The sequence below is a fragment of the Crotalus tigris genome, unplaced genomic scaffold (genome assembly GCF_016545835.1).
Source record: "Crotalus tigris isolate CLP2741 ecotype Arizona unplaced genomic scaffold, ASM1654583v1 scf7180000019173.45859301935:6455823, whole genome shotgun sequence".
NCBI lineage: Eukaryota > Metazoa > Chordata > Lepidosauria > Squamata > Viperidae > Crotalus > Crotalus tigris.
This window is the reverse complement of record NW_024097414.1, coordinates 5,514,756-5,537,500: the sequence shown is the minus strand read 5'-3', so window position 1 is coordinate 5,537,500 and position 22,745 is coordinate 5,514,756. Positions and strand designations below refer to the sequence as shown.

At 46.2% G+C, this 22,745-nt stretch overlaps 1 long non-coding RNA gene across 1 annotated transcript in view; it reads right to left on the bottom strand.

The window, feature by feature from the left end:
- LOC120315771 overlaps window positions 1-20,107 on the bottom strand; it is a 21,384-nt gene extending 1,277 nt beyond the window's left edge. Inside the window, exons 1-2 of the long non-coding RNA XR_005558768.1 lie at window positions 19,987-20,107; window positions 1,858-1,965 (exon numbers count right to left, since the gene is read on the bottom strand). This is a non-coding gene — a long non-coding RNA (uncharacterized LOC120315771). The remainder of the gene's footprint in view (window positions 1-1,857; window positions 1,966-19,986) is intronic.
- Window positions 20,108-22,745: the final 2,638 nt, after the last annotated feature.

Here is a 22,745-nt window from a genome sequence, read left to right as displayed (position 1 = left end):
CAAATGTTCTAATTGCTTAATTTAAGCTCCAGATTCCTTTTGTACTCGAAAATTCACTACAAATGATTCACAGTTTTGATACTAACTCCTTTTTGTAAATTCTGGAGCATTTTTTTCATGCGGAACCTTCTTCTCAATCAGAAACTCCGATGGTTTTCCACTAACAGAAGACCCAATGTCCCTTTTTTTCCCAACCTGACTTCAGATGACGATCTCCATCCAACATTAGAAAATTCTGGTTTGGTCCCAAATTCAATGGAACCCTTTAGTGTGATTTTCAAAACCTTGACTACTTTAAGTTGGGTGAACGTCAACTCCCAGTATTTCCCAGCCATCCTAGTTGGCTGGGGAATTCTAGGAATTTAAGTCCTCCTATTTAAAGTAGCCAAGGTTGAAAAAAAAATGCTGTAGGATCTTCATTTTTTCCTTCTATGCCTGGGAAAAAGTCTTGGAAAGCCAAGGTCCATCCTTAAAAGTGGGCAGCAGAGAAAATCACAGATCCTTCCTGCAGCCAATGAAGTTTGGCCTGTAGACCTTGTTAATTCTAACTGTCTCTTGTTGGTTCACTTAAAAACCTTTCCACCCTGTCTAAACATCTCAACATGCGTTTCCTGTAATCTTTTTTTTTCTCTTCATCATATTTACACTCCTGTCTTTTGTAGCCACCGACTAAAAATATTGCTAAGGTAAACAAGGATGAGAAAGCAGGACAGGTGGGCAGACAAAGGCACACCTGTTGACAGACCTGGTTCTCTTTGCACAGGGTTGATGGTGGAGGATAAATTATATTTGCTTTGTTCTGCCGAGTCAGATAGCTCCCCGAAACCTTGGCGTGGTTCCTGTAATCACAGCATCAACTCAAAGATCCGGAGTACGGATGACAAAAGCTGCTGTGTATTCTCTGAAATTAACAGAGACTCTGGCATTTTAGTCCTAGTAGTTATACTCAGCTATAATTATACTCCAGCGATTAGGAACCAAACCAGAGAAAACTGACTCAGCCCTGAGCCTTGACTGGCAGATTTTCCAAGCTTTGAACAGTCATTAAAGAGAATCCCCTAAGCCAGGAGTTTAAGGACTTGTGTGAGAAGACTCCTCTTGTACCTGGGAGTCTGGTTCCCCCCCAGAAGGGCTTAAAAAAAGGTATGCGGGAATTAATATCATGCCCTTAGGGAATGCATTTGGGCCTTGCATTGAAGGCGTATTATCTCTAAACTGTTTAGAGATGGTGGCCAATATTGTTTGAGCTTTTCAGGAATAATCGGATGGAAATGAAGCTCAATTAAAACTCAGAAGTGTTCAAAGAAGGAAGAACATCAAAAGTTGTGCTTTGTGCATCAAAATGGAAGGACACTTTGATTTCCACAAAGGATGAATGGCTGCAAAAGTTGATGGAGTTAGCAGAGATGATTAAATTGACTGCTTTGATTAAAGAAAAAAAACACACAAGTATTTTTGTTTCTACTTGGAACCCACTTCTGGACTTTGTGCTTTGATGAAACTTTGATTTTGCGTTTTACCAATTAGATAAGTTTGTCGTTATAGAAACGGCTAGTTTATACTATTATGTAAACTAATAGTTTGATGTTATTGTTTTATTTTACTGCACCAAAGAGAGCCGGAAATCAACGTCTTTTTTTTTCTTTTGCCCTCTTTCCCTACACTTTCCCTTTCCCTTCTCCCTCCCCTATTTTCCTACTATTTTGTATTTTTGTATTTTATATTATAAACTAATAAAAAAACGGTGTATTGCCTTCAATACCTCTTTTGATCTCCTTAGGAGTTCCTTGGAAGTTCTTTCTCTATGGAGGTGACCGTGCCTGGTCTACCCTTCTGTCCATCTTTGGACCAACCTACCTCATTGTAGGCCAGCAGATCCCTGGAGATAGGAATCCGGTTTCTCCATAACTTTCTTGCTACATTCACACAGAGTTTTGATATTTCTTGATCTCCTTCTGAAGTCTCCTGTTGAAGAGAGCTTAGGTCAGTCAGCAGCTAAGAAGACAATTGCCTTGAATTTCATGTATCAACACCTTATTCTCTCCCCCCCCCCCAATCTCTTCTTCTGCTCTTCCTCCTGAAAACAAGGGTGTGCCGGTAAACAGACCAGGATGTGGTTGTTCAGGTTTTTAAATTTGGATTTGAAAGACCAGGATGTCCGTTCTGCTATTATTGTGGAGTATTTGACCGCAGCATCAAGAGCAGGTAAGAAGCAAGTTGATTCTGTTGATGGAAAAAACAAAGGGACAAACGGACCATTTCAGAAATGAGAGTATTAGGAGAACCGTGCAAAGAAAGAAAGAAAGAAAGAAAGAAGATTTCTTTCTGGGCGTGGTTAAGCGAAGCACTGCAGTTGTTAAATGAGTCACCCGGTCGTTAAGTGGATTTGGCTTCCCCCATTGACTTTGCTTGTCAGAAGGTCACAATATGTGATGACCTGACCTTGGAGACCCAGCAATGGTCGTAAAGACGAGTCCGTTGCCAAGTTGCCAAGCGTCTGCATTTTGATCACGTGAGCGTGTGGATGCTGCAATGGTTGTACATGTGAAAAACAGTAAGTCCCTTTTGTCAATGCTGTTGTAACTTCGAACGGTGGCTAAGCAAGCTATTGTAAGTTTAGGCCTGGAAACCAAAACCTACGAAGAACGGCTGCGAGACATGGGTCTGACTAGTCTAAAGAAAAGAAGAAATAGGGGAGACATGATAGCACTCTTCCAGTATTTGAGGGGCTGCCACAAAGAAGAGGGGGTTAAAATTATTCTCCCAAACACCAGAAGGCAGGACACAAAGAAATGGGTGGAAACTGTTAAAGGAGAGAAGCAACCTAAAACTAGGGAGAAATTTCCTGATAGTGAGAACAATTAACCAGTGGAACAGCTTGCCCCCAGAAATCGTGGGCACTCCATCACTGGAGATTTTAAAGAAGAAACTGGACATTCACCTGTCTGGGATGGTATATAGGTTTTCCTGCTTGAGCAGGGGCTGGACTGGAAGACCTCCAAGGTCCCTTCCAGCTCTATCCTATTCAAAAAAAAAAAAATTACTACTGAGTTTCCACATTGAGCTTTAGAACGACGACGACGTGGGGAGCCAAGTAGGCGACTGAAGCATTAAGTCTCTGCAGAAGAAAACACGCATTCTTGCGGCAGGCTTGCAACAGACGGATCCCCTCCAACATCTGGAATAGCTCACAGGGCTGGAATTTCAGTTCCTGCCGTGGAAACGGGCTAGAGAGGAGAAGGATCCTGCTGGGTTTAATGGACTAAGAGCATCCCCATTAGAGGCTCCCAACTCAAGCATCCTTCGCACAAGGAGATTTATCTTGAAGGGTTGACAGGCAGAGTCGCCTGACCGTGTCACTGAAGTCCCTGTGATTGGCAGGTGGTTGACTATGAGAACTGGGAGGGGGGCAGGGAGAGATGGATGATGGAGTAGGGGGGAAAGGAAAGAGCAGGAGGAGTCTTTGGGATGGAAAGGCTGGTGAGCTAGTCAGAAGACCTCTGCTCTTCTGCCTTGCTGGAGGAGGAGGAGGAGGACTGTAGAGTCCTTGGTACTCTCTGAGCTTGGCTATTTTCTTGCAGACGTTTCATTACCCAACTAGGTAATATCATCAGTGCTAGAAGGGAGTGGGACTTGCTGTCTGTTTATATTGCACATAAGTGGCTTGCCTGTCAGTGTTGGTGGGAATGTTCTTGGTGCTTCCTTGATTAGACTGTTGCTTATTATTTCTGAGTTGGCAGTTCCTCCTACCAAGTTCCTTTAACCCTATCAAGGAACTACCAAGAGAGCAAACCCCACTCCTTTCTGGCACTGATGATATTACCTAGATGGGTCATGAAACATCTGCAAGAAAAACCACCAAGCTCAGAGAGCACCCAGGACCCCGCCGTTCAACCTCGAGCTACTAATATTCTCTTCTATCAGTATCAACAGATGTCTTGTCTCTTACCTAGGAGCCCATCATCACCACACTGGAGCATTCAGAAGCAGTCCATAAGTTCTTCTAGATCGCAACAAGGAAAGGGGTAATTGGGCCAAACAAAGCTGTTGCTCTAGATTTAGTCTTTTGTGCCAGTCCAGCAAAGAGTAGAAGGCTCAGCCTTTTATAAATAAAATAAGAGCTCTCCTATTATTTTTGGGACACCCCACACTGTTTTTCTCCCCCACGCTTGAAAGCAAGGCTGTTGACTTTGCAGCTTCTGAACTCTTCGGATTATTGATGCCTGCAGCGGGCCTGAGGCCATGCATAAATTTAAGACCCAGGAAATTGTTTGCAACCCTATTCAGAATATCATTCCTTGTCCTTGTTCAACCTTCCCCCAAAGCAGCCACAAAAATGTGTCTTAAGTTACACACGAGTATAAAAATATATACATATGTGTGTGTGCAATTCACACCAGTGGGAGAAACGTGAAGCTGGCATTCATCTGATGATAAATTTCCTACTGGGATGGGGAATACTGTGGTCTGTCTGGGACTGTTACTCACCGAGGACTCAAACCTGGTTACTTTGGAGAGAGGCAGGAAACACAAAGGATGTTGCTTTGCTTCCTTCATAATTGTTGGCTCCTGGCCCAGCCTTCTGATCCCCTAAGAGCCCAAGATATAAACATCCTGGATCTTCAAACAGGTGAGCCGTTGCCAGCAGCCCAAGGCATATTTGAGCCATATTTCTCTGTCCATCAAGCCTTGGTCTCCACCCTTATTTTTCACCACAACTATAAACCACCTCATCCTACCTGTCAAAGACCAAGATTTGATTCCTGTTCATCCTTGCAAATGCTACCAACTGCCAAGGTCAAGGGGTGTTGTTTTCCTAACCAGAAAAATGGGGAAGGGGCAATTAAAATCCTTCTGCTTCCCAGATTTCAGCTGTAAGTACCATTGCTCAGGAAAGCTAAACCATACCACTAATGCAACAAGGAATGTCAGACTAGGTTTTTTTTGGGGGGGGGGGCTCCATGTTTTGCAAAAGTGTGAATAATCTTGGTTAGTGCCTAAGACACTAAGACAATGAGGGCTGAGCTTGGCTAGGGGAGAGAGGAATCAAAGAGAATTGCGAGGCTGCCAAATTTTGTTGCAAATCTCCTTTGCAATTGTTCTCCTATCAGTTTATTACCTGTTTCGGAATATTCTTGCTGAGCTACAGAGCATGTAAAGTCAGATTTTTTAATTTATATATTTCTTTAATTCTCTGGAGAAAATAAAACTATTTGGCCATCTGAACTTTCTTTTCTCGCCCGTAACCCCAAGAAAAGCACATCATCCATTAATGATGGATGTTTTGGGATAAATGGACATTTGAAATCTCTGTGACAGACGGATCTACAAGAAGTTTGTCTTTTTGTGTGATTTTTGTTGCGTTCCAGGCATTTTAAGCTGATTTCCCAGGTCATAGTTTCCTCTGTGTCAACGGTCAGGAACCTAATCATCTGTCAGGGAGAGATGTTCATGAGTTCTCCAGATGTGGCCTTCTACATCTGGTTTCTACATTTCTCTCCTAGGTCCTAGCATGGAACAAGGGATAGCTGTCTTGCAGCATCACATGAGGATGTGTGATCCATAACTTTCTCCCCCGTGGGTGTGAAAGGTTCACAGAGATCAGCCTATAGTGTGTGTGGGGGGACACGAAAACAACCCACCCATAACCCACCTCTGCTTCCTTTCATTTCAGATCTACAACACATGTGGAAGTAGGAGATTCACAAGGTCTGCCCTGAACAGTCTACAAGGGAGTCTTGAAAGTCCTGAGGGCCCATGGATTAATGTGTTGTGGGAAACTAACCAACAAAGGCTTAGTCGGAAAGTCAGGGAAAAGCCAGCTATGCTTAGACAGATATCTCTACCAAGTGACAAGGTTGAATTAAAAATCTGTTATGCAGCAGAAGCTCATGCATGTTTTCATGGCAATCATGCTCAACGTTTTTAGCTAGGCTTACTATTTCATTACATTTCCAGCTTCATAGTTCAAAGACACTTTCCTCTCATTTTTCCCAAGGTCCCGTTTTCATAGCTCCTAAAAGGTGGGTGAAACTCAACCTGTTAAGAATGTGAGGATGGGAAGAAGGAAGGAGGGAGGAGGAGGAGAAGGAGGAGAAGAATATTGTCATCCTACAGAGGACAGTGCTTCTCTCTTTCCCACTAAGTTATAGAGTTCCTCCCAGAGCTGCTGAGATCCAATTTCTTCTACCATTAATTCATGATGCAGCAGCAAAAGAAGGAAGAGTCTTAGGCATTTAATGAATTTTTCAGATGCTAAAAGCTATTCTCAGGTTGCAGGACCAGTGGGGGGGGGGGAGAGAGAGAGTTAGCCCTGTGTTTATAAACAGGAGCAAGTCGATTAAGATAAGAAAAGGCATGGTAATTAAATTAAAGCCATGGAAAGTCACCCGGGATGAGTTTCAAAGCCCTGTTGGATGTCCCAGACTTTAAAGCTGTCCATACGAAAAGGATTCTATTATTCACTTGTTGTCAGTGTAAGAAAAGCTGGGTGGAGTTGTTTTTAATGCCATTATTTAATTTCCTTTTCCCAGAAAACACCCAGGGCACCTACTGCATTCTGAATAGGGGTCAAAAGTGTCAACAGCGGCTGAATTCCTATGTCAAACCTTCAACCTTAACTGTGGCTTGCTTGATTTTGATTCGGTGTATTAGACAAACCCAGCCATTTTGTTTGGAAAACCTTGGTCTATGGCTTAGTGCAGTGGGTGAACTCAGCCAGTCGTGGTTTAATTAACAAAAAACGGGGACCTTGGTGATAATTGAAGACCTCTTACCCAACCTTCTTTTTGAGATGTATAGAATTAAACAAAGTCACACTCAATTCCTGTTGACAACATGGATGTGTTTCTGTAGGGAGTTTTTGGAGACTGTTCAGAGGTGGCTTGTTGTGTCCATCAGGAACGTTTTTATGACTTCCCTGTCTGACATAAAGTCCAACACCCTTCCTGGTTTTCACTGCCCAAGAATGTACCAATCAGATCCAACCTTTTTCTGAATACAGGATAACACAGTTGGAAGGGATCTTGGAGGCATTCTAGTCCAACCCCCTACTCAGGCAGGAAAAACTTTTCCATCTCAGATAAATGGCTGTCCAGTCTCTTCTTAAAAACTTCCAGTGTTGGAGCACCCACAACGTCTGGAGGCAAGTCGTTCCACTGATTAATTGTTCTTGCTATCAGGAAGTTTCTCCTTAGTTCCAGGTTGCTTCTCTCCTTGATGAGATTCCATCCACTGCTTCCTGTCCTGCCTTCAGGTGCTTTGGAGAATAGCTTGACTTCTTCTTTGGGGGCAGCCCCTCAAATATTGGAAGGCTGCTATCGTGTCACCCCTGGTCTTTCTCTTCATTAAATTAGACAAATCCAGTCCCAGCAAACGTTCTTTATATGTTTTAGCCTCCAGTCCCCTGATCATCTTTGTTGCTCTTCTCTGCACTCCCTGTAGAGTCTCAACATCTCTTTTTTATAATATGGTAACCAAAACTGGACACAGTATTCCAGGTGTGGTCTTTATAAAGTCCAATCAGCCAGAACTATTAAAGGCCTTCAGAGCCCTTCACATTTGACCACAGCCGAGCAAAGAATCCTTACAAGGATGAGGGACCCCAACGGAGAGAGCTAGTAGGGGATGATCTCATGATGCACAGCCAGGCCTTAATGCTCCAAAGCCGATTAATGGCTCTTCAGGCTTTGAAAGAAAGAACAAGATGGGAGTGAAGAGGAGGAGAACTAATTGGACCCTTCTGCATGAATGGAAGAGCAGGCTGTGGGCAGAATGTAGATAATCCTCCCAACCTTTTCAGCTGAGAAATGTAAGCTTCTTCAGTCCTTTGCCCATCTAGGGGCATCTTCTCCAAGCTGGGGTCTCCAGGATAGCTGGGGGGAAACTCCCCCCCCGTTCCAGTAGAGGAGTTCCTGGAGGTAGCATCAACTCCTAGCAAACCTTGGGTGCCTGGCTAGCTTGGGAAGATTGGGTTGGCCAACTTTCAGGACCCTGCAAGGACGCCTATTTTTTTTATGAATGGGTCCTAAGCGCAACATTTGCAATTCTTTCGGTTTCCCCAGGAAACTTTTGTCTCCATTGCTGGGGTTTGCCCTTGTTGAAGGACTGAGAAAAAAAAAATTCAGCTGGTCTTTGTAGCAAGAAGTGGTTGTGTTCAGGGTGGGGGTGGGGGAAGCGAACCCAGCACTTCCTGGAAAGATTTCTCGATTTCAAAGAAGTCTGGCACACCAACGGCAATTTGGTGGTGGTGTTTCCGTGGGATGCTGGCAGCTTTTTAATTTGAAACAGGGGGATTAGCACAGAGCGGTCAGGATTTTCAACTGCCAGGACCCAGCTTGCAAGGAGGAAGAAACTGTTTTGTCTGGCCTGCGATTGAGGAAGGGGTCTCAGGCCTTCAGAAGGTTGAGGAGCTGCTCTCAACACACCTCCTGGTCCAGAGGTCCTCTTCCTCATGGACCTGTACTGGACCACGACATGCCAGCAACTGGTCTCCACAAACAAGCAAAGCCCCATCCGTGGGATGCAGGCAGTACACAAAACCACGTCCCCTCCAGTCCACGGAAAAACCTCTCTCCACAGAACCAGTCCCTGGTGCCCCCAAAGGTTGAGGACCTCTATCCTAGGGGACCCCATCCCCAATCTGATATCCAGTAGTGTTGGCATTGCGACTGCTGCCTGTATGACCAGGGATCAGCACCAGGAACTAACCTGAGCCCTCTCAACCACAGCATGTTAAACAAGCCAAAATCTGACTTGCTGGCTTGGTTCAGAGAGGGGGACTAGGATGATGGGAGACTTGGAGGCTCCTTCCAAAGGAGAGGGATTGAAGGATCTTTGGACCTTGGGAGGAAAAGACTGACAAGGTGAGAGGACTTCTCAAGTCACTCAGGACCTCCTCTTTGTGGTCAAGACCTTCTTCCATGTCTTTGAGTCCATGTTTGTCCAGCAATTCCTCATCTTTTTGGTGGCTTTCCTCCTCCTCCTCCTCCTCCTCCTCCTCCTCCTCCTCCTCCTCCTCCTCCTCCTCCCCCTCCTCCTCCCCCTTCTCCTCCTCCTCCTCCTCCTCCTCTATCTCTACATTGGTTAAAGCTTTCAACAGCCCACAAAAGGAACAATAACAATAAGCTAGGAAATCTTCATGCATCCTTATCCGAGCATCACAATAAATCACAATCGCAACCCGTAGGCCAACAAGTGTCAAATTTTCCTCAGTCTGCTCCATCATTCATATCTGGCGATGACACATCCTCTCACACTGCTTCTCCCCCACACACGGAGCGAGCCCCTTAGCCTCGCAGGAGGGGCTTCCCTCTCTGTGGAGAATGTGCGCCAGTTCTCTTGAAGACCTTTGCCACTCTCTATGGTTTTCCCCTCCCCCCCTATTATTTTTGAGTATTTTCCCCTCCAGTTCATTCATTATCTTTCAGAGTGAGATCTTCTAAGTTTTTTTTTTTTTTTTTTTGGCAAGAGAGGACCCAAGGCCACTCTACCCTTTCTCAGAATATTTGCCAAAACGTTAATTGTGCCACACAAATGTCTTTTCATGCAGCCTGCTAAGAGGTCCGGGCTTCTCCTACAATGGATGGAAACTCTATTCTTAGCAGACTGGGAGCCCTTCCAGTGGCAGATGGCAGAGAGCAGAACACGGTGCCTGAGGGTCTAAAAGAAAACTCTAGACACCCTTTCGCAGAAGAGAAGGCAGTTGACCACAAACCACAGTATTCCTTGGCAAGGCTTTGAGAAGATATTTGTCTTTCCGTCATCCAGGGCCCGCTTCCCCAGAGAGATCCCGAAGCTCTCGGTGCCAGTCAAATTCTTGATCTTTTTGAGCTGACTCTTTTCCCTTCTGTGTGGGCCTTCTGGAGGGCTGACCCACGGACCCCACATTCTGATTGCCACGTGAAGAATACAGATGGCTAGAGACGTCTCCAAGGAATGGCCTAAAAGGTTAAGGTGGTGGACATCCATGCTGTGATTGAGGTTCCACCCACCGGAGTTTCGTTCACATCATGGTGGGCACCCTCTTGGTCATATCCTGAAGATCCATAATAACAGAATTGGAAGGGACCTCGGAGATCTTCTAGTCCATCCCCCTGCTCAAGCAGGAAACCCTTGCCCTCTTCCTTTTCTATGTGCAGATCTGGTTCTGTGATTTTGTTCAACACGAATCTGGTTTGATAGGAAAGCTTCACCCCCTCTATTTCTGCTGGCAGCTGCATCGTGTCAGTGACCCTGAAGGACCTTGCTGGGCTTTGGACATCAAGGATGGAGGAGGACCAAGTCCACCCTCCATACTTCCGAGGTCAGAGGGATGATGTGGCTCCACCTTAGGATATAACGGAGCAGCTTTTCAGTCGCACTTCCTTTGAAAAATAACCCAGCTTCACTTTGTTTTTTTGGAAACTCTGCTACGTCTAGAACAGGAAGAAGTTAATTACTATCCAGGGGGCTGTAGGCGTGCGTTCAAACATGTTTGAAATGTTTAATTTTCTTGAAAGAGAAGAATGCTCTCCGTCAAATCGCCTCCCTATTGACACAGAGGTTTTCTATTAGGAAAGTCAACATGCACACTGAAGTCGGCATCTTTGCTTTGCTTCCAAATCAGGAACTTCTTCTCAAGGGGTTCCTTCCCAGTTTTGCAGAAGTTGGATGGAGAACATCAAAAATCTGGTCTGCAGGAACAAGGTGTCCACCCCTTTCTCAAGCTCTTTGCAAGCTCCTTCTTCTCAAAGAAGACCTAGGCTGAACTAAGGGCCATGCATTTACCCCTTTGGAGAAAACCTACTAGCTGTTTCCCCAACCTCTTATCCTCAATATAGACTAAATGCAAGCCTCCAGTTCCTGAGAGATGGTTTTCTGGTATCCACCCATTATGGTAATCTCCCAACTAGATTGCTGCAAAGACTATCCCTGGGCCGTCCTTGAAGACTTCTCATTGGTTTCCAGGAGTGAAGAAGACAATGGCCACAATTTGGAGGGGAGGGAGTGTAACTTTAGAGAATGGGTAGAAAATTATTCAAAGAACTCAATCAATAGTATTTTGGAGAGGAACAGATGGATGGAGCTCATGGACCATCCCCTACGTCTTGGAAGTGAGATACACCCTTGGACTCTAGGATAAAAAAAACACAAGAAGTCATCCAAGCTGGCTGGGGATTCTGGGAGTTGAGGTCCACACAGCTTAAAGTTGCCCAGGTTGAGAAACACCGAGTTAGACTGATGAACAAGTTACGGAAATACACAGTGTGTATTTCTGGGATTGTGCAAGTAGCTTAGACTGTGTTTTGATCTAGATTCCATTGGCCAAATTCACCAGAACAGCCTTACCTCTCCCAGGACCCCTATTGTGAAAAGATTGATTTTTTCCGTTTTGCCGTTTCAGCGGCCGCTTATCCTGGTCTCCTGCTGCAAGTCTACTGGGGTTTTTTGAATTTTGCTGTTTCCTGAACGAGGGGAGGGCAGCCAAAGCCGGCCCTCTGCAGAAGCCAATCCCCCACCTTGTTTTTTCAGAGAAATTTATGGTTGTGATTATTATTGGAAGGAAGTTGTGGTGGACGGATGGGGTTACGGCTGCTGCCCCACCAAAATGAAGTGAGGCCTGGCGTTTCCTCCTAGTGGGTGTGTGTGTGGTGGGGATTAAAACGGGGGTGCATCTGAGGCAATGGCACTACTAGGATTGGGGGTAAGAATCTTAATCACTTCCCATATTTTGAAATGAATAACATTGTTAGGCCATTTAAAAAGGATATCTGAACTTCAAGAGTACATTAAATGTAGAGCTAGCTTCCTCCCTCCCTCCCTTTTGCCCTTCCTTCCTTCCTTCCTTCCTTCCTTCCTTCCTTCCTTCCTTCCTTCCTTGAATCCCTCCCTCCCTTCCATCTTCTCTTCTTTTTTCCTTCTTCCTTCTTCCTTCTCCTCCCTTTTCCTCTTTCTTTTTCCTTCTCCTTCTTCTTTCTCCCTCTCACTGCTGTGAAGTCACACATAATGGGTTTATTCTCATAACGACAACGCCTTAGAAAGACTGCTTGAAGGGCTGCAGGGTGAAATTCAAGGCCTTGAGCCAATGGCTTTATGGCTGTGTACATTGAGGAGCCATCCGAATGTCTACATTGAGGAGCCATCTGAAACAAACCAGGGTCCATGGATTTTTGGGACTGGACCTCTGGGCAGTCAAGGATGTCTGGAATGAGTTCATGGTTGGAATGACCATGGAGCTAAATCTCACAATACAAACTTAGGTCCGCTATGAGTCCACTTGGATTGACCCATCACTCTAAATCGGAGCCTGATTGGTTTGCTCTTCAGTCCTCCTGCCCTGAAGCAGCCAATAGAAATCCAGGCTGCTGCTCCCCAGGGAAGTCACCTGGGATGTCAGAAGAAGTGGGGGTGTTCAGCAAAGAAAGAGGTTCACTGAAGGCTCCAGCTTCTGGGATGTTCTTCTGGGCCGTCCTTCTTCATCCTTTCCATCCGCCCCAAAAGTCCAGTCAGAGTTTGCTCAGAGGGCTGCCAGGACCCCAACTTTGAGCGGGTCAGGTCTTTCTGGTCTTATGTAGGCAGCTGAAGGGAAATTATTGTTTTTAATTTATCCTGTGATGGAGTGCTGCTGGCTGGAGGATATCCAAAGTGACTCTGTGTTTAAAATATGTCTCCCATTTCCCTTTCCAGCCCCAGTGAGGAGTCCGGATCAACGGGAGGAAAATCTATATGAACAATCTTTTCTCTCTCTTGCTTGCTCGCTCTTATTTTTCCCCACTGGGAAAACCTTTGGCCAAAACAGCAGCCAAAAATGTGTCTTGTTTTCTCTCCCTCTTGAGAATTCGCCAGCCTGCATTTCCTATCGCCTCTCCTATCTCGTTGGGTCTTGGGGACCTGGAGGCTTTTGCATCCAATGTCTAGTTTAATGAAAAGAAGGACCAAGGGTGACACAATAACAGTTCTAATATTTGAGAGGCTGTCACATAGAAGAGGGGGATCCACCTATTCTCCAAAGCCCCTGAAGGCAGGACAAGAAGCAACGGATGGAAACTAACCAAAGAGAGAAGCAACCTAGAACTAAGGAGAATTCCTGACAGGGAGAACAATTAACCAGTGGAACAACCTGCCTCCAGAAGCGGTGAATGCGCCAACACTGGAAGTTTCTAAGAAGAGATTGGACAACCATTTGTCTGAAATGGTGTAAGATCTCCTCTTTGAGCAGGGGGTTAGACTAGAAGACCTCCAAGGTCCCTTCTGTTATCCTGCATCGCATGCACAGCGATAGAATTAAACGTGGCAAATGAATCATTGTCCCAAGTCTTCGCTGGAGGAGGAACGGTTAGTTCCCCCCCCAAGAGATTATTTTCCTCCCATCCAGTCCTTTTCCACCACGATCATATGATCGTGGGGATGCTGTGACAGTCGTAAGTGCGAGGATCTGGTCCTTTCACCTTTTTTTCATTGCCTCATTGCCGTAACTACAAACGGTCGCTAAACGAACGGTTATATGTCAAGGGTTTTTGTATTTTGAAGGGGGAAGACAGAACAGAAAGTCTGCAGAAATATATTCTCAGAAACAAACAAACAAAAAATGTCTCCTGCAATCAAAGCAAGCAGCAGACGGAACCTATTCCGCAACCATCCCTGTGAGAATCCTCCCACTTGCAACTCAACTGAGGCATCCCTGCCAAGAAAAATTTGATTTTCCAGAAGTCACTTCCAGTCTCCAGCCTCCCAGCTCCTCCTGTCAGATGCCACACATGCATGGGGGGGGGGAAGAGGCCAATTTCCTTGCCCCAAATCGCGCATCTGCGGCGGTGGTCCGTATAACGTCAGCCATGGGGACATCCATGTGCCCCAAAGGCTGCCGCCTGCTTAGCTGTTGGGCTAAGAATAGTTAGGCAAATATTTAGACATCAGCCTGTTTTAGCGCTCAGGGGAAGACTGGGGAGGGTGCTGGGTTTTAAAATAGAAAGGTTTGACCCAGCAATGTTTGACAGGACTGGGAGAAAGACAAGTGAAAGCAAAATCTGAGTCAAGCAGAGGCCAGCAAAGTTTGGGATTCAAGGGAGAGAGAGAAAGGAGAGGAACATTATTTTTAAAAAAATGTGGTTTCACCGCCAATCTCTATACTGCAGTTGTGAAAAATGTCTTCAAAAGCTGCTGGAAATCAAGCTGGCATCTTCCCATTTAACAGAACAGACAGAATAACAGAGTTGGATGGGACCTTGGAGATCTTCTAGTCCAACCCCCTGCTCAAGCAGGAGACCCCATAACCATTTTAGACAAATGGCTGTCCAATCTTTTCTTAAAACCTTCCAGTGTGGGAGCATTCAAAACTTCTGGAGGCACGTTATTCCACTGGCTAATTATTTTCACTCTCCTTAGTTCTAGGTTGCTTCTCTCCTTGATTAGTTTCCATCCGTTGGACAATCCCATCCATTGAAGAAGACGAGTAAACATATTGAATGTTGTTGCCTTGAAGCTCATCTTCAAGATGAGATAACGATTATTGTCATTTTTTACTGTGGGCACATTGGCACACGTGAAAAATGAAATTCTGTCGCCTTCAACTTGCTTGGTGTCCTTCAACGCATGCTAACTGAACCCAGATCTACCTGAAACCAGGTTTATGTCACCGCCATCGCGCTAAACAAGATATCTTTTGTGCCAGTCCTGGAGGTGGTATTCAGTAAGCAGGCACACTAGACTTGTTTCTCTCTGTGGTAAGTTTCCACCCGTTGCTTTTTGTCTTGCCTTCTGGTGCTTTTGAAAATGTCTATCTGGATGCTATAAAAGCAGATCTGCTACATCAAAAGATGTGGGGTAGGGTCCAGCTGTCCTCCTACCACATGTTGTACCTAGTACAACATGTTATCCTCGACTTACAACTTAGTTGGTGACCGTTCAAAGTTAAAATAGCAGCGGGGGAAAAAGTGATGTATGGCCAGATCCTTGCACTTATGACCAGATCCTGCAAGATTAAGAGATACCTGTCCATTGGGTGCATAGAGTCTTCCAGAACTGGTTCAATCAGATCTGGCCAGATGACCCCTGCATGCTGGTTCATTGCTTCCCATCCTCCCCTACAGAAGCCGGGGTTCTGCGGCAGGACGTGGGAAAGTGCAGATGGCCCAAGCAGAGAAGGCTTTATGGTACCTCAGAGCCAAACTGATGCCCGCAGCAGTGAGCCCTTCCTGTTTGGGATGGGGGTGTGTTTGCAAAGAAAGACCCCCTTTTGTTAGAGTTGGAGAGAACCCCCCCCACGCCCCCCCCGGCCTCCTTTGCTGGAGCTCTAAACCTTTCTTAGCAATTTCTTGGTGGCTCAAAGCAAGCGCCTTGTATGAATGGAACGGGGTCCCTATGTTTAAACCCCCCCCTCCCCATATCCTCAGCACCATCTGCTCTCTTACCCTCCAGCCTTTCTCCTTCCCACCCACCCCCCTGACCAAGGGAGCCCATCCCACCCAATTTCCATACCTCCGAAACATTTCCACGAGTTGATGGCTTTTCTGACACTGGCCCCCGCCCTCCTTTCCTCCCCCTTCTCATTCCTTTGCAGAGAAGGGCACCCCCCTCCTTCCAGGAAATGTATGTGGATGGGGAGGGAGGGAAGGAGGGGAGAGGAAGGAGAGGGGCTTCTTCCACCCTAAGACACCCCACTTTTTTTTTACCCATTTCTGTAAAGAAATGTTAAAAGTATGTCAAAGGACAATGGATGCCCGTCCCCTTTGCGACCTACCAGCTGCCGCTGGCATAAAAGAAGACACACACACACATAGAGGGAGGGTGGATTGGGTGGGTGGGTGGGGAAAGGGGGCAGTAGGTGACCTGAAAGAGAAACTTGTCCAAAGAATCAATGCCCCCTCCTCCTTAACAAGGGGGGACAAACACAGGGGTTTGGTTAAGCCGGAGAAGGAGGTCCCTGGACCAGTTAACAGGGCTGGGTCTTTCCTTGCCCCTGGCGGGAGTGAGCATTAACTGCCTTCCCAGCTTCTCTCTGTTTCCCTTGGGGCAGAAAATTCAATTAGTCTCAAGCAAATGGCTTCCTAAGGAAGAAAGAGACACACACACACACACACACACACACAGAGAGAGAGAGACAGAGAGAGGAGAAAGAAAACAGGAAGAAAATGGGCTTTTATCTGTAAAAGAAAAGGGACTTTTTCAGAAGCAATGGGAAATTGCTTTTCTTTTCTTTCTCTCTCTTTTTGTCCCAAAGGTGCTTTCCCCCCTCCAAAAGGAAGGCAACTGGACTTTTGGCTTTTTCCTTGAAAACTGAAGAAGCTTCTTGGATGAGAAGTGAAACGTTTTCAAGGAAAAAAACCAAGAAGATCTTGTTGCCTTTCAGAAAAGCATCTTTGGGACAACCATGACCTGGATGATTGAAAATCTCCATAGACTTGACTTAACTTGACTTCTCTTCTCTTCCCCCTTTCCTTTCTCCTTTTCTTTCCTTTTTCCTTTTCTTTCCTTGTGGCAGTGGTAAGCGCAAATCCATTGTTCACTACGGATGCAGTTTTGCCAAAAACTGGAAGTTTATTTGCCAGTTTGGGGCAAAACCATTGTAAAATATGTTCCCAGGTCTGTGAAACGTTGCAAACAGCCATGTATGTGGCTGTGTTGCCAAGCACTTGAGGTGTGATCACATGAGCATGGGAAGGGAATTGTTGAAACTTTGGGTATGGTTCATAAGTCCCCTTTTTCAGGTAGTTTGAATGGTTGCTACGTAGCCGGTCCTAAAGTCCCAGGAGGAAGGGGAGGGAGTGAATTCCAGAGGAGGAGGAAGAGACAACACAGTTTAGAGAGTTTGTGTGTGAGAAAGAGATTGAAGACAGTTCCTCCTCAATGGTTCCCGGAGTAGCTGTTTTAGGGTGGACGTCGTCTGCTTTGGTTTGGCAAGTTTTCTGTCTATAGGTGAGGAACAATAAAGGAGGCTGCTTAGAAGAACCTCAATATGTCTTTCTTGGTTTCTGGAGCCTGATGACTTTGGGTAAACACTTCCTGTTGGAACCAGCTCAGAAGTCCAGAAAGAAAGAATAGGGTGGCCAGGCTGATTTGCAGGGGTAAGAAATGCTAGAGCTGAGCCTTGAACAGATGCTTTCTCTTCGGCCAAGCACACAAGCCGAATTCTGCAAAGAAAACGTGGCTATAAATGATGCAGAAGCGACTTTGTAAAGGGAGAGGGCTTCTCTCTGCGCCCATCCAGCTGCTAACTCCCTTTTCTCTCATCAGAACATCTGGAGAGAGTTTTATTTGCTTCTTCCTCTCCTGCCCTCTCTCCCACTCGTAACCTTCCCGCTGCTCAGGGCTGTTTGCAGCCGGCGTCTGCGTTTTGCCATCTGCTTATTGCACATCCCAACGGAGAAATATCGAAGCAATGTTGGAAGATCTGGAAAAAGTGGACCGTGTGGGGCCTTCTGGGGACAGCTTGGACTCCACAGAGTCACCGTGTCTCACAGATGCACCTGTGTAGGGGTGTCATTTTGCAACCTTGTGACATCTCTTCCAGTCCACTCTGCAGTCACGCCAAAGAACCCACTCCAAGATCCATATGGGAAGGTCTGGAGAGGTTTCCCAGTTCTGGAGCAGTGACTGAAAGGCAGGGAAAATGCAGAGTTTTAGTCTGAGGACTTCATATTGTTTAGCAGAAGCTCCATCTCAATCTTTGGTGGTGATTGTTTTGTTTTGTTTTTTTTCCACCTGTGTATTTCTTTATTTCAAGAAGCTTTCAAGAAGAGATTGGACAACCCTTTGGCTGAAATGGCATAACATCTCCGGCTCGAGCAAGGGGTTCGACTAGAAGATCTCTAAGGTCCCTCCCAACCCTATGATTCTATTTTAAATTTCCCTTCTTTCCATTTAAATGATCATTTAACCATTTGTTTTGCTGTACTTTTTAAAACAGTTCCTGTTCTCTCCCTCTCTTTCTCTTCTTTTCTTCCTTCTATCCATCCATTCATCCATCTCTACATCTCCCTTCTTTCTCCCTCCTTCTCTCTAGCCATCTCTTTCTCTACCTCCAACTTCTCTTTCTCATCTATCTATCTATCTATCTATCTATCTATCTATCTATCTATCTATCTATCTATCTATCTATCTATCTATCTCTTCTATCTCTATCTATCTCTTTAGCTAATCTCTCTCTCCCTTTTTAACTCTCTACTTCTCTCTCTCTCTCTCTCTCTCCTCAATCTCTCTTCTCTCTCTCTTTCTCTCACTCTTGGCAGTTAAAGTCATGGGAAAAGATCAGAAAGCAAAGGTGGCCACCGTGAAGACCTGCGAGACATCAGCTGGGGGGGACCTTGCTTTGCTGCCAAATACGGCAATGCGCAAGATCAGTGGAGAACCAGCCACAGATGAGCCCTGAGCCCTGTTTTTGCTTGCATTCCACAGCACCCTTCTCTTGGGACTCCAGAGCCTCAGGTTGGAGCAAGCCACAGATGGTAGCTGCAGGGACCACCCCCCCTCCTCATCTTCCTCCTGACCCAACCCCCCCCCCCGGGGTCAATGCTTTCTAAGCAGAGTGAAGGCATAGCTGGGAGGGGGGCGGGTGGGATTGTAGGTGGAATTAGCTCATCGTTTCCTCCAGCTTTGCTCCATTAGCAGAACTTGGGAGAAGAAACTTCCGCTCATATTTTTCTATCTAGCTCATGAATCTGATTTCCCAAGACAAGAGGAGAGATGGTTTAAGACTGCTCAGCCGGCCTCTCTCTCTCTCTCTCTCTCTCTCTCTCTCTCTCTCTCTCTCTCTCTCTCTCTCTCTCTCTCTCTCTCTCTCTCTCTCTCTCTCTCTGAAAGCCTGGGAAACTGGGTTAGAAGAGTCAGCGGCTTCCAGGCTGTGTCCAAGAGATTTGGACATTGGCTGGCTGTGTGATCCCTTGGAGTCTCTTCTGGCTCATTGCCCTTCTCTGCACTGCAGATTGGAAGGGTGGCCTGGTGGGGATGGAGGAAGAAGAAGACGGGGTGGTGAAGAGCAAAAGGAGAGGACATCTCTGGCTTTGCTCCTGCTTTCTAAATATCAGCAACCACAACATCTCTCTCTCTGAACATACGTGGCCTGGCAGAGGGCACATCATCTTGAGTGACCACCAGGGATCCCCCGTTCAGATAAGGTGGAGCTGGTCTGTGACTCTGTTTCACCAGGGTCTTTGAAAGCAGAGAAGGAGTGAACGTAGAGAAACAGAGAAGTTGGATGTCTCCAATTCCTAGAAAAGGAAGCTTCAGTCACAGGCTGGATGCGAATTGGCACAGGGTTTGCAAATCTGCACGGTTGGTGGTGCTACCTTCTCGAGAAGTTCTGCTTTGTTTAGCAATGGAGAAACGTGCGCACTGGTTAGAATGCAGGATTGCAGGCTAATTCTGCCCACTGCCTGCAGTTCGATTTTCACCAGCTCAAGGTTGATTCAGCCTTCCATCCTTCCGAGATCGGTAAAATGAGGATCCGGATTGCTGGGGGCAAGAGGCTGACTCTGTAAACCGCTTAGAGAGGGCTGTAAAGCAGTGTATAAGTGCTATTGCTATTGCCCTCCCCCCTCTCTCCCTTCCTTCTTTCCTTCCCGCCCTCCCTCCCAGAGGTCAGAATGCAGTATTGCAGGCTTGTCCACTGCCAGGAGTTCGATCCTGACCAGCTCAAGGTTGACTCATCTTCCATCTTCCGAGGTCGGTAAAATGGGGACTTAGATTGTTGGGGGCAACATGCTGTAATCCACTTAGAGAGGGCTATAAAGCACTGTGGAGCGGTATATAAGTCTAAGTGCAATTGCTATTGCTATTACTCAGCTGAGATTTTCCTCCAGTTCCTGCCTCCGTCCATCTCCATCTGGCCAAGCGGTTGATGAGAACCAGTGAGAACATCATCCCAGATGAAGGCTGGTGAGGATGAGAGAGAGAGAGAGAGACACCTGTGGGGAGACAATGGCTTGTGTTTGTGGGAACGCATTCCCCCCTTCGCACTCACTCGCAGCAACCAACCTAGACTGTCAGGAACAAGTTCCCAGCTCCACATACCTGGACGTAGTAGATCATCCATTCTCAGGAGACCCAGAAATCCATCCCCATTGCATCTGAGGCAGGACATCAGCAAAAGCAGCTGTTCTTGATTTGCAGCCTGTGAAATAAAGGAGGCGAGGACGAGGGAGAAATGTGTTTTCCATTTGTCTCCTGGTGATGCTGAAAGAGAAGAAACGGAGAGAGTTGCGACCTCACTGGCATGCTCCACAAGGCCCTTTGTTCTAAGACAAACCAAGCTGATGGTAGCTTCTTCCCCTGAAATTGTAAACAGAACTAGCCCTCTGTTGCTGCGAGTTTGGCCTTTCCCACAATAGACAATGAAGAGGTGGGAATTGGCATCTTGCAGGACTCAAACATCTGCCTCTGTTTGAGTCCAGCAGCCAGCCAGAGGCAAGGAACAACTGGAGGAAGAAAGCCCCACTAGTCTTTGCCGACTAGGGGAGACAATGCTTATCTCTCTTGCAAGGCTGAAGACATTTCTGCAGTCGTGTGGTCAGCATGATGTTACAGAGCGTGGTTACATTCCCACAAAGTGGTACCTATTTATCTACTCGCATTTGCATGCTTTCAAACTGCTCAGTGGGCAGGACCTGGAGCAAGAAACAGGAGCTCATCCCATCATGTGGTGTTTGGATCTCTAACTTTCCAACTGACAAGCCCAGTGTCTTTAACTGCTGAGCCCCCGTACTTCCTAGATAGATAGATAGATAGATAGATAGATAGATAGATAGATAGATAGATAGATAGATAGATAGATAGATAGATAGATAGATAGAGCAGATAGATAGATAGATAGATAGAGAGAGAGAGAGCAGATAGATAGATAGATAGATAGATAGATAGATAGATAGATAGATAGATAGATAGATAGATAGATAGATAGATAGAAAAAGCCTAACAGTGCCATCAAAATTGCCATCTTGGATTTTGTCTTTTGCTTTTTTGATATCTTACAGATGTCCCTGCTTCGCACCCACCCCTTTCTCTCAAATGAGGGGATTAATTTAATAGGGACATTGACTAGCGGAGAAAAAAGGAGGTTTCCTAATTACAGGGAACAATTAAAGGACAAAATGCAGGCCGTCTTCTCAGTTACTGGGACAAATCACCGGGTCCTCAATGAAAGTCTTTGTCTCTTTCTTTTGCTGGCCTAACTACACACTGAGGCAGAAGGAAAGGATCTTGCTGGAAAATAAATAGTCTGTTTCCCTCCATCCTGCAGAGCAGGGAATTCTTAAATAGTTATGTTTTCAATATCCTGGGAAACAGAAGGGGCCTGACAGATGCTGATGGCTGGTGGTCAATTTTGCAAAAAAAAAAAAAAATTCCCCACTGTAAAGGAACCATAGCCCTTGTGCAAGGTCTTTTGGGGTGCCTGAGCATTTTAGGGAGGTCTGCTACTTTAATTACTTATTTTTCACGGCCAAGAGTAAATTGCACTGGTGCAATTTTTGTTTTTGAATTGCTTGCCTGTTTGTAGTAGTCTGGGTTCCCCCCCTCCTCTGCTGCAGCAATGCACTTCTCAGGTATGTTTACCTGTTATTATCTTAGCCTCATCGGTTGAGTGCATTAGCCAGTCTAGTTGGCAGATGGAAAGGCTGGATGTGCATGTTGAGTGGGGGTTTTTTGGCTTCAGGAGATAACTTACAAATAAGTTTCCATCCGCTGCTTCTTGTCCTGCCTTCAGGTGTTTTGGAGAACAGCTTGACTCCCTCTTCTTTGGGGCAGCCCCTGAGATACTGGAAGACTGCTGTCATGTCACTCCTATTTCTTCTTTTCTTTAGACTAGCCAAACCCAAGTCCTGCAGCCGTTCTTCGGATGTTCTCTGCCTTCTGCAGTGCAAAGAGCTGGAACGGTGGATGAGGTGTGTTCCTCTCACAAGGTGCCTCCCAGCCAGTTTTTTGCTTTGGGGAAGGAACATGCCAACACCCCCTTTATCAATGGGGGGGGGGGAAAGCAGGGGCTGTGGGGGCAGCCAGCAAGGGGAGGAACCGGTCCATTCTATGGAAGCAGAAATTCAAGCCTTGTTGAGATGGCTTTTGAACAGTGGGCTGTTTATCCCCTACAGCGCCTCTGGTTTGCCACGTCTGACGAACCTGGGCAAGTAGCAACCGGGTTAAAGGATTGTCTGAAAGATAAACCCTTCTCTTTTCTGCTCAGCCCAGGGAAACCGCAGGGCTGGGCTGGGCTGCTGTTTGTGCAATGGGCTTGTGGTGCTCGGCTGGCTGGCCGATGGTGGTAGTCGTGTTAAATCTCCCACTTGATCCCAGCAGGACCACTTTGCGTGTTGAGGATCCCACGTGGATTTTCTCAGGAGCATTGCCTGGGAAGACCCAGAAGGCAGATGGGCTCCTGCCTGCCACCAAGGAGGAAGGGACTCACACTTCTTCAACAAATGAAAACAAGTTTTGGAGTCACCCTCCTTTCCCATTTGTTTTGCTTCAAGCTTTGGCACTTTCTGGAATAGCGGGTTTGTTAGATGAGGACGGCAGGATTTGCAGGGACCCCAAAACTTCCCTTAGCACCTTTCCTCCCCTGCTCCACTGGACTCTTAATCAAATATTTTTCCAATTAAAAAGAAAACAAAACAGGGAGCTGACATGCTGGGAAGCCAGGCGCCAGCCACAAAGCTCATGTTTATTGATAGGAATCCCACCCAGCAGACCCCAAAATCTCACTGAGATGGCATAAGTCTGGGGAACATTTTTTTTTCTTTTTCTCCCAAACATGCAAGGAGAAACAATTGAGGATACTG